Consider the following 8,582-nt stretch of genomic DNA (forward strand, 5'->3'; position numbering starts at 1 on the left):
TTACGGGGGAGGGGGAGGCTGTCTTATTTATTTTATATATATTAAAAAAACTTTTTTCAAGTTTGCATTTTGCTAAATTTGACACACTGCAATCACACCACAATTAAGTTAGCCAATTTTAAACAATTGTAAGTATATAAAACTGTCCTTACTGCAGCCTTTTGTTAGATAAGAGAAGTTTGCTTAAAAAAAAATATCTTAAGACACCCTCTCTGATCAAATGCAATAATTTAAATGGCTTATTTCACTGTAAGCTTCTTGATACAAATATATTTGCATTATCTGTATACACTCAGGAGGCTGCTTATTATAGCATTAAAACACTTCATCAGAGATATGTACATCTCAGCACTCACATAAGATATACTTTAAGAAAATGTTTTCAGTCACCCACAGTATTTATCTGGTAGATGTTTATATCTGGAGTAGATCTTAACAATTACAATATGGAAGTTTAGTTAAGAATGTTTTTCTACAAGCTGTAAGCTTGGTTTGTGAAGCAGGAGAATACAACAAACAAGAAGAGTGATTTTAGATTTGAAATTGAATCCCAAACTCAACTTTCAAACCCCCTTGTAAGACTCAACAGAGGGTCCTGTGGCACCTTTAAGACTAAGAGAAGTATTGGGAGCATAAGCTTTCATGGGTAAGAACCTCACTACTGTCTTCTTACCCAACCATCCTTTATACAGAGCATAAACTAACGATTTTACTTAACTACTTTTCCCCTCACACATATACACAGTGCTACAAGTGGGAATTTTGCAAAATTGCTAAACTGACCACTATTTGCAGTTATTACAGTACATCAATTATAGCACCAACTTGGTAGGATGTGCTTATTTGTGTCTGAGGCTATATACTTCACAGATGTTTGCTTACATCTAGGTGAAGAGGATGAGCATTCACTGCCTACAAGCAGGGGAGAGAGGGTCAACCCCTAGGTAACACCCACTGGAGTGAAGGCTGAAAGTCACTTTCCATCCCCACAGCTTTATTTTCAGATCGCTCACAATTTCATACAACGTTGGCTCCTCAGGCTGTAATTTTCCACATTTAATCTGTGTAAAGATCTTCGTTTGGCAAAGTCTGAGCTAGAGTTTTTCAAGGCTTTTCGTGGGGAGGGGAGTGGATAAGCGATACTGGCCTGCAACCCCAGCCCCGCACAAATCCTAGTGTCCCGAAAGACAGGCGCACCCCCCACCCCCATATTTATCCCCTGGGAACAGGAGGAGAACAGGGCCCAACTGCTTACCATATTGGGGACGAGGAGGAGGCAAAAAGAGAATCGGGCCCAGTGTAAGGAGCCGGAGCCCAATCCCCCCACACACACTCCCCGCCAGCCTCAGCCCCCCACAAACCGAGCCTCCCCCCCCGCCCCGCGGCCAAGCCTCCCTCCCCCACAGCAGCCGCCACCTCCCACCACAACAAAGGGGGGGGGCACCCCTGCCATGGCCTGCTCCAGGTCAGAGCCCCCCCGCGCAAGGGCCACCCGTCAGCATCCGCGCCTTGACTGGCGAGGCCACCCCCGCCCCGGCCTGGCCAACGCCAAAGCCGGCCAGAGACCAACCTCTTCCTCGCCTAGCTGCGCCGCTGCCGCTGCCTCTCTCGCTGGCTAGTGGCTTCCTCTTGGCCGCCGCCCACTCCCCCCGCCATTGGTTAATGGAGGCGACGCGGCGCACGTAGCGACCCCGTTGGTTGGCTCTGCCTTAAGTCAGTTGTAGGAAGAGCGGGCGGTGGATGGATGATAGAGGGTACGTCCCGCCCCATTTAGCGATTGGCGGGCCTTAAGCCCAATCGGCGAAAGGCGGCGAGAAACGTCGTGATGGAGATCTCACGACAGAGTGCGTGATCGGCGCGAAGGGAACGGCACTCGCTGATTGGCCTACAAGTGTGTCACTCCCCGCCGGGAGAGGTTGCGCAGAAAGGAGAGCGAATAACCGAGTTTGAGGCAGAGCGCTGATCCTTCCGCCGAGCGGTCGCGGAGTTCGCATAACGAACTAGTAACCTTCCACGCGGCAGCGGATTCCAGCAGAGAGAAATTGTTTCCCCTCCCCCCCCGTCACTAATCAAATCCCACAACCCGCCCCCGAGAGGGACGCGCGGATCCCAGCCGACCTCTCCCCACACACACCGTGGCGCCTAAGGGCTAAAAGTGAGGGGAGGGGTCACAGCGTTGGGCACTGCACGAGTTAAAAGCCGGGAGTGAGACCTCCCCCAGCGTGCCAGGACTGGCCCCAAAGCGTTCCCCCCCCCCATTAAATGGGGGGGGGTGCCTGTGTCTTGTGCTCTCCAAACTCATGATTCTGGCCCTTGCCCAAGCTGCAGGATAGGGGCCTGCCCCGCAATGCCGAATGCGACACGACCCCCTCGAGGGGCAGCCCCTGCCCTGCGAACTTCCCAGGCTAGCGCAAGGCGTGGTGGCGAGTTTGGAAACAGGTTACCGAGGGAGAGGCCACCATGCTACGATGGGACGTGCAAGTGCCCAACGGGGTAGGGGCCAGTTGGTGTCAGCAGAGATGGAGCCAGCCAGGACTCAGCCGACTCATCTCCTCTAGTGACCACCTAAGAGGACCCAACGGCATCGCTACGGTGGATCAGACCCAAAGTCCATCTGACACGGCCCAGAACCTGTTGCTTAAGGTGTAAAACTCCCATTCTTGGCGGAGGTGGAGTAATCTGACTCCCTCGTCATCCTGCTCTCCAAATTTCTTATCATTTATTTTGATAAGCCTGGCTCTTCTTGATATCCAGGGAAGCATCCAGTCTCTTTCTAAATCTTGTTAAATTGCATGAGCTCCATTAGATGGGAACAATAAAATTTAATCTGTATTGAGCTGGGCAGGATTTACACTAGGGATTTACAGGTGAACGGCTCTGCAGCTAATTAGCAATGCCCGGATGTATAGGGTCCCCCCATAGACCCAAATGTAACACCTTTGAGAATGAGCCTTGCTGTCTTGAAAGATAAATGTATTAAATCAAATTCTGACCTTTTGCAAGCTTGCACACACAGGATCTTCAGTGCTGGACAAACAGGCAAAATCTCCCACACAGGCTGATCTCAAATACTCTTAGTTTGGCACATCCTGTTCCTAAAGAGACAGCTCTCATTAACCAAACTACAAAAGCTAATATATTAGAGTCAAAGCTTAAGGCCTGCTCCTGTATAACACCAGCATGCGAACCCAACAACCAAAATGAAATCCAAATATGACAACCCACAGAGACTAGACTATTCATTGGAGCAGTGAAGAGAACCTGGTTCTCCACACCTATGTGAGTGCCCTAGTCTCCAGGCCATAGAGTCAATCGCTCTGGCTCCATCAATATTTAATTACTTGTACAAAGTGGAACAGCTCAAACAGGAGAGACTGAAACAGACCTGCCCCTGAGTAGCCAATAGCCAGAGGCTTAGAATATTTGTACCCAGGTTTTTGACATCCAAGGTAAGTCCAAAAATCAGGGATGTAAATCTGGGTTTTCCACATCCAGGGTGAGCTGAGTGCCATAACTCCTACGCTATTGGATACTTCAGGCTCTCTATCTAATATATATCTTTCATTAAATACATCAAAAGTTCAGTTTTGTCCCAGTGTAGAACGAGAAACCTTTGGGAAGTTCCAAAAATATTTTGGACAGGAAATGAGTTTCTTGCCCAGTTCTAGTCATGTGTGAAGTTTAAACTCACACCTTTAGATCCATCACAGAGACTGCTCCTATTTGAGCTCTGGGAGTAACTGGTTTTGGGGGAAAGCATGCTGTTGCCCTCCATGTGCTTTCCATTCCATTCCTGGCTCTGGGAGCAGATTGTGATCTAGTGATTACAAACAGCATAGTCAAATGTAGGAACTCTTAGGGCTGTGAGACTGAACTTGGGACCTAGGGATGTAAAGAGCCTCTTTACCAGGGATCGGCAACCTTTGGCACGTGGCCCGTCAGGGAAATCCACTGGCAGGCTGGGATGGTTTGTTTACCGGCAGCGTCCGCAGATTCGGCCGATCGCAGCTCCCACTGGCCGCAGTTCGCCGTTCCAGGCCAAGGGGGGCTGTGGGAAGTGGCGCGGGCCGAGGGTTGTGCTGGCTGCCGTTTCCCACAGCCCCCATTGGCTTGGAACGGCGAATCACGGCCAGTGGGAGCTGCGATCGGCCGAACCTGCCGACGCTGCATTTAAACAAACCGGCCCGCCAGCGGATTTCCCTGACGGGCCGCTTGCCAAAAGTTGCCAATCCCTGCTCTATACCAATTGAGGTAAAGAACCAGCTCTCTTACAAAGCAGTGGCAGAGTCATAAATAGGGCCCTACCAAATTCACAGTCCATTTTGGTCAATTTCACGGTCATAGGATTTTAAAAATAGTAAATTTCATTTCAGCTATTTAAATCTGAAATTTCACAGGGATCCTGACCCAAACAGGAATTGTGGGGTGGTCGCATGGTTATTGTGGAGGGGAGGGGGTTGCAGTACGGCTACCCTTACTTTTGCGCTGCTGCTGGCAACAGCGCTACCTTTGGAACTGGGCAGCTGGAGAGCGGTGGCTGCTGGCCGTGAGCCCAGCTCTGAAGGCAGAGCCACCACCGGCAGCAGTGCAGCAGTAAGGATGGCATGGTATGGTATTGCCAACTTTTACTTCTGCGCTGCTGCCTTCAGAGCTGGGCCCTTGGCCAGCAGGTGCCACTCTCCAGCCGCCCAGGACCCCCAATTTGTGAAACGCTGGTCTCCCCTGGAAATCTGTATAGTATACTATAGGGTAAAAACACACAAAAGACCAAATTTCACGGGGGAAGACCAGATTTCATGCTCATGACACATTTTTCATGGCTGTGAATTTGGTAGGGCCCTAGTCATAAACTTCAGTATGTGGTGCAGCTGCTTAAATGTGATACAGAGCCATACTAGAAGCACCTAATTTGACCTGTTCCTTCTCAAAGACAGTAAGGGCATGTCTACAGTACAGTGGCAAAGCTGCAGTGATTCACAGAAGAATTCTTCCATTGATCTAGTCACATCTACACCTGGCATTAGCACAGCTTAACTATAGCACTCAGTGGTGTGAATTTTTCAAATCCCTGAGTGATGTAGCTAGGTTGATCTAAATTTTAAGGATATATCTACAGGATGGAGACTATACTGGCATCACTATGATGCCACAGCAAGGTCAGTGTATCCCTGTAGTGTAGACACAGCCTATGTTGATCAAAGGGGTTTTTCCATTGGTGTTGGAGGAGGTGGCATTCCTACAATGGTAGCTACATCAATGGAAGCATTCTTCCATTGCCATAGCTGTGTGTAGGTCATGCTGTGATAACTGGGGCTACAAATTTTTCCTAATTGTGAGATCAACTGTTAAAAAAAAAAAAGACTGAATTAGTCCAAACAGAAAGGGGTTTACTGATACCACTCAAGGACCGTCTGAAGATTATGACTGGTAAACAAGAGTAGTAGAAGACCGGAAATCAATTAATAAAAATTGGCGTGTCGGAAATTAGGCCTCTTGGTGGACGAAATAATGAGAACATGGACTATTCTGCCCAACGATCCCTTTGGGGAGTTCTTAAAAAGAAAAGATGTTTAGGAAAAACTGGCAGGAGCAGCAGCTCTCTGTCAACAACAGCTGCAGCAAGCTTTAGCTTTCTGGCTGCCACCCTCACTGTCTCCTGGCACCACAGCCCATCTTCATCCTAATTCGGAAAGGTCATGACCATACTGGGCCAGAGAGAGGGACCCAGATGACATTAGCCAGTGAAAGTGGCAAATCCCGACTACCACCTGGAATGTGAGTCTCTTTCTCATACACACACGCTTTGTGTGCTCTTTTCCTTCCCTACCTAAGTCCGTCCCTTTTCTATAACTCTCCTTTTTCTTTCTGTCTAAAGAAAGTCTGGCTTGCCTGGCCATTTTTGCAACACTGTTGTAAATCGGTGAAAAAGAAAGTGACAGCTAAACATCACACAGGCATTCCCACGCTGGCAGGGGCATTCTGGTAGAACTGAAAATGAAAGGGATCTGAGACACTTGCCAAAAGGGTCCTTGGGAAAGACAAGTTTGGGAAACAAGGATCTACACTAGGGAACCTATGCTAGCATAGCCAGGCCCCCCCTAGGGTAGACCTAGAAAAATTCCTATCGGTGTATGGTGACAGGTTTCAGAGTGGTGGTGTATGAACACCATCTCCCTGAACAACATTAGCTATATTGACAAAAGCACTCGTCCATCAACATAGCTGCCTTTATACTGGGGTTTTAGTGAGCATAGCTTTATTGGTCAGGGGTGGATTTATTATAATGTTTCTGAAATAAATATACCTCTGATCAACTAATCCTAACAAAACCCTCAGTGTAGCCAAAGAAGGACTTCTGTTGACATAGCTTACAGCATTCAGGAAGGTGGTGTTCCTATTCTGACAGAAAAATTTCTGACACTGTCAGCTGCATCTGCAGTAGCGAGCTCTGACAGCATAGGCTATGCTGGCATAGACTCCATAGTGTAGAAATACCATTAGTTCAGCAATATGAAAGACCTCATTTCTATTCCTCAGACCTGGTCTACCTACAAAGCTAGGGTGACCTAAGTCGCCTTGGGTCAACCTATTTATGCATGTGTCTACACTTAAATTTGTCTCCAACCAACCTAGGCAGCCCATTATGACAACGCAGTAAAATCACTTCCCTGAATGGCACAGAGCAATTGTTGAACTACTTTGGTCGATGCAGTGCCAGAGTAGACATTTTATGATCTGTGTCAACCCTGAGGGCTTGTCTACACTTACCAGGGGATCAACACGTGATCAATGCATCGGCGGTCAATTTAGCGGGTTTAGCTAAATCGACCGCAGATCACTCTCCCGTTGACTCCTGTACGCCACGGATTCGAGAAGAGTAGGGGGAGTCAACGGGAGAGCATCTCCCATCGATGTTGCATCGTGTGGACCCCGCAGTAAGTAGATCTAAGCCACGTTGACTTGAGTTGCGCTATTCACGTAACTCAAGTTGTGTAGCTTAGATCAACTTTTCCCTGTAGTGTAGACAAGGCCTAACAGTCGTCCAGCCACTGTCCCACAATGTCCCAGTTGGTGCAACAGTGACTGCTCTGCCCACAATTTTAAATTCCACTGCCCCAGGGTCACAGAAACCAGAAATCCACCCCCCACACACACACTTTAAAAACCCATTTCTTGAAATGCCATTTTCTCGTTGCTCACCTATGTTGTTTAAGTCCAACTGACCATGTCGGTTCCATGCACACTGAGAGGTACTAGGCATGCTCCTACCTGAAGCAGGCAGGAAGTGTTGGGTCTTCTGGGACTATGGAGAGAAGAGGCTGAGAAACACAGCTACAGAACAGCAATAGAAACATGGACTTGTATGAGTAGATTGCAGAAGGGATGCAGGCAAAGGGGCTTAACAGGTTTAATCAGCAGTGCTGCATGAAAGCAAAGGAATTATGCAAGGCATACCACAAGGTGAGGCAGGGCACCAAGAAATTTGGTGCTACCCCACAGACCTGCTGCTTTTACAATGAGCTGCAAGCCATACTTGGCAGTGACCCCACCAACACCCTGTAGTTACCTCTGAGATGGAGAACTCTGCCATGAACAGCAAGGAGGAAGTGGAGGAGGAAGATGACTAGGGAGGACAACCAGGAAAACCACAGCTTCATGTGTGATACATTGACCAGTGAAAAACAGAGATTGTATCTTACGTCATAATAGACTTCATTGAATGACCTTTCTGGACATAAGTGTTTACTTTCTTTTCAATAGGAATTTTAAAAGTTTCACCCTGTAACAAGCAACAGAGGGTCCTGTGGCATCTTTAAGACTAACAGAAGTATTGGGAGCATAAGCTTTCGTGGGTAAGAACCTCACTTCTTCAGATGCAAGTAATGGAAATTTCCAGAGGCAGGTATAAATCAGTATGGAGATAGCGAGGTTAGTTCAATCAGGGAGGGTGAGGTGCTCTGCTAGCAGTTGAGGTGTGAACATCAAGGGAGGAGAAACTGCTTCTGTAGCAGTTGTAAAGGTAGCCATCTTACAGCAAACAATAGCAGATGTAAAGGTAGCCATCTTACAGCAAAAAACCATCAGGACCAGACTCCAAAGAGAAACTGCTGAGCTCCAGTTCATTTGCAAATTTGACACCATCAGATCAGGATTAAACAAAGACTGTGAATGGTTATCCAACTACAGAAGCAGTTTCTCCTCCCTTGGTGTTCACACCTCAACTGCTAGCAGAGCACCTCACCCTCCCTGTTTGAACTAACCTCATTATCTCCATACTGATTTATACCTGCCTCTGGAAACTTCCATTACTTGCATCTGAAGAAGTGAGGTTCTTACTCACGAAAGCTTGCGCTCCCAATACTTCTGTTAGTCGTAAAGGTGCCACAGGACCCTCTGTTGCTTTTTACAGATTCAGACTAACACGGCTACTCCTCTGATACTTGTCACCCTGTAAAGTAGTTTGAAGTTTGTATGACATTGTATTTTGTGTGCACTGCATTTTTCCACTCAATACATTTATATTTTTGGAAAATGAAAATCTCTGTTAGCTTACAACAAATATTTAAGAATGCATAGCAGTA

General features: G+C 47.5%; 1 protein-coding gene across 5 annotated transcripts in view; it reads right to left on the minus strand.

Annotated features, from left to right (window-relative positions):
- The window catches only part of SMAD2 (SMAD family member 2), a 77,196-nt gene extending 75,166 nt beyond the window's left edge, over positions 1-2,030 (minus strand). For 4 of the 5 annotated variants that reach the window (XM_065598704.1, XM_005305422.4, XM_005305423.4 and 1 more), the window contains exon 1: positions 1,571-2,030. The gene's annotated coding sequence lies outside the window, so the exon portion shown is untranslated. Of the gene's footprint in view, positions 1-1,255 lie in introns of all 5 variants that reach the window. The other variant, XM_065598703.1, reaches the window with a different exon arrangement.
- Between the last annotated feature and the right edge of the window lie 6,552 nt (positions 2,031-8,582).

This window comes from Chrysemys picta, chromosome 6 (assembly GCF_011386835.1).
Source record: "Chrysemys picta bellii isolate R12L10 chromosome 6, ASM1138683v2, whole genome shotgun sequence".
Lineage (NCBI taxonomy): Eukaryota > Metazoa > Chordata > Testudines > Emydidae > Chrysemys > Chrysemys picta.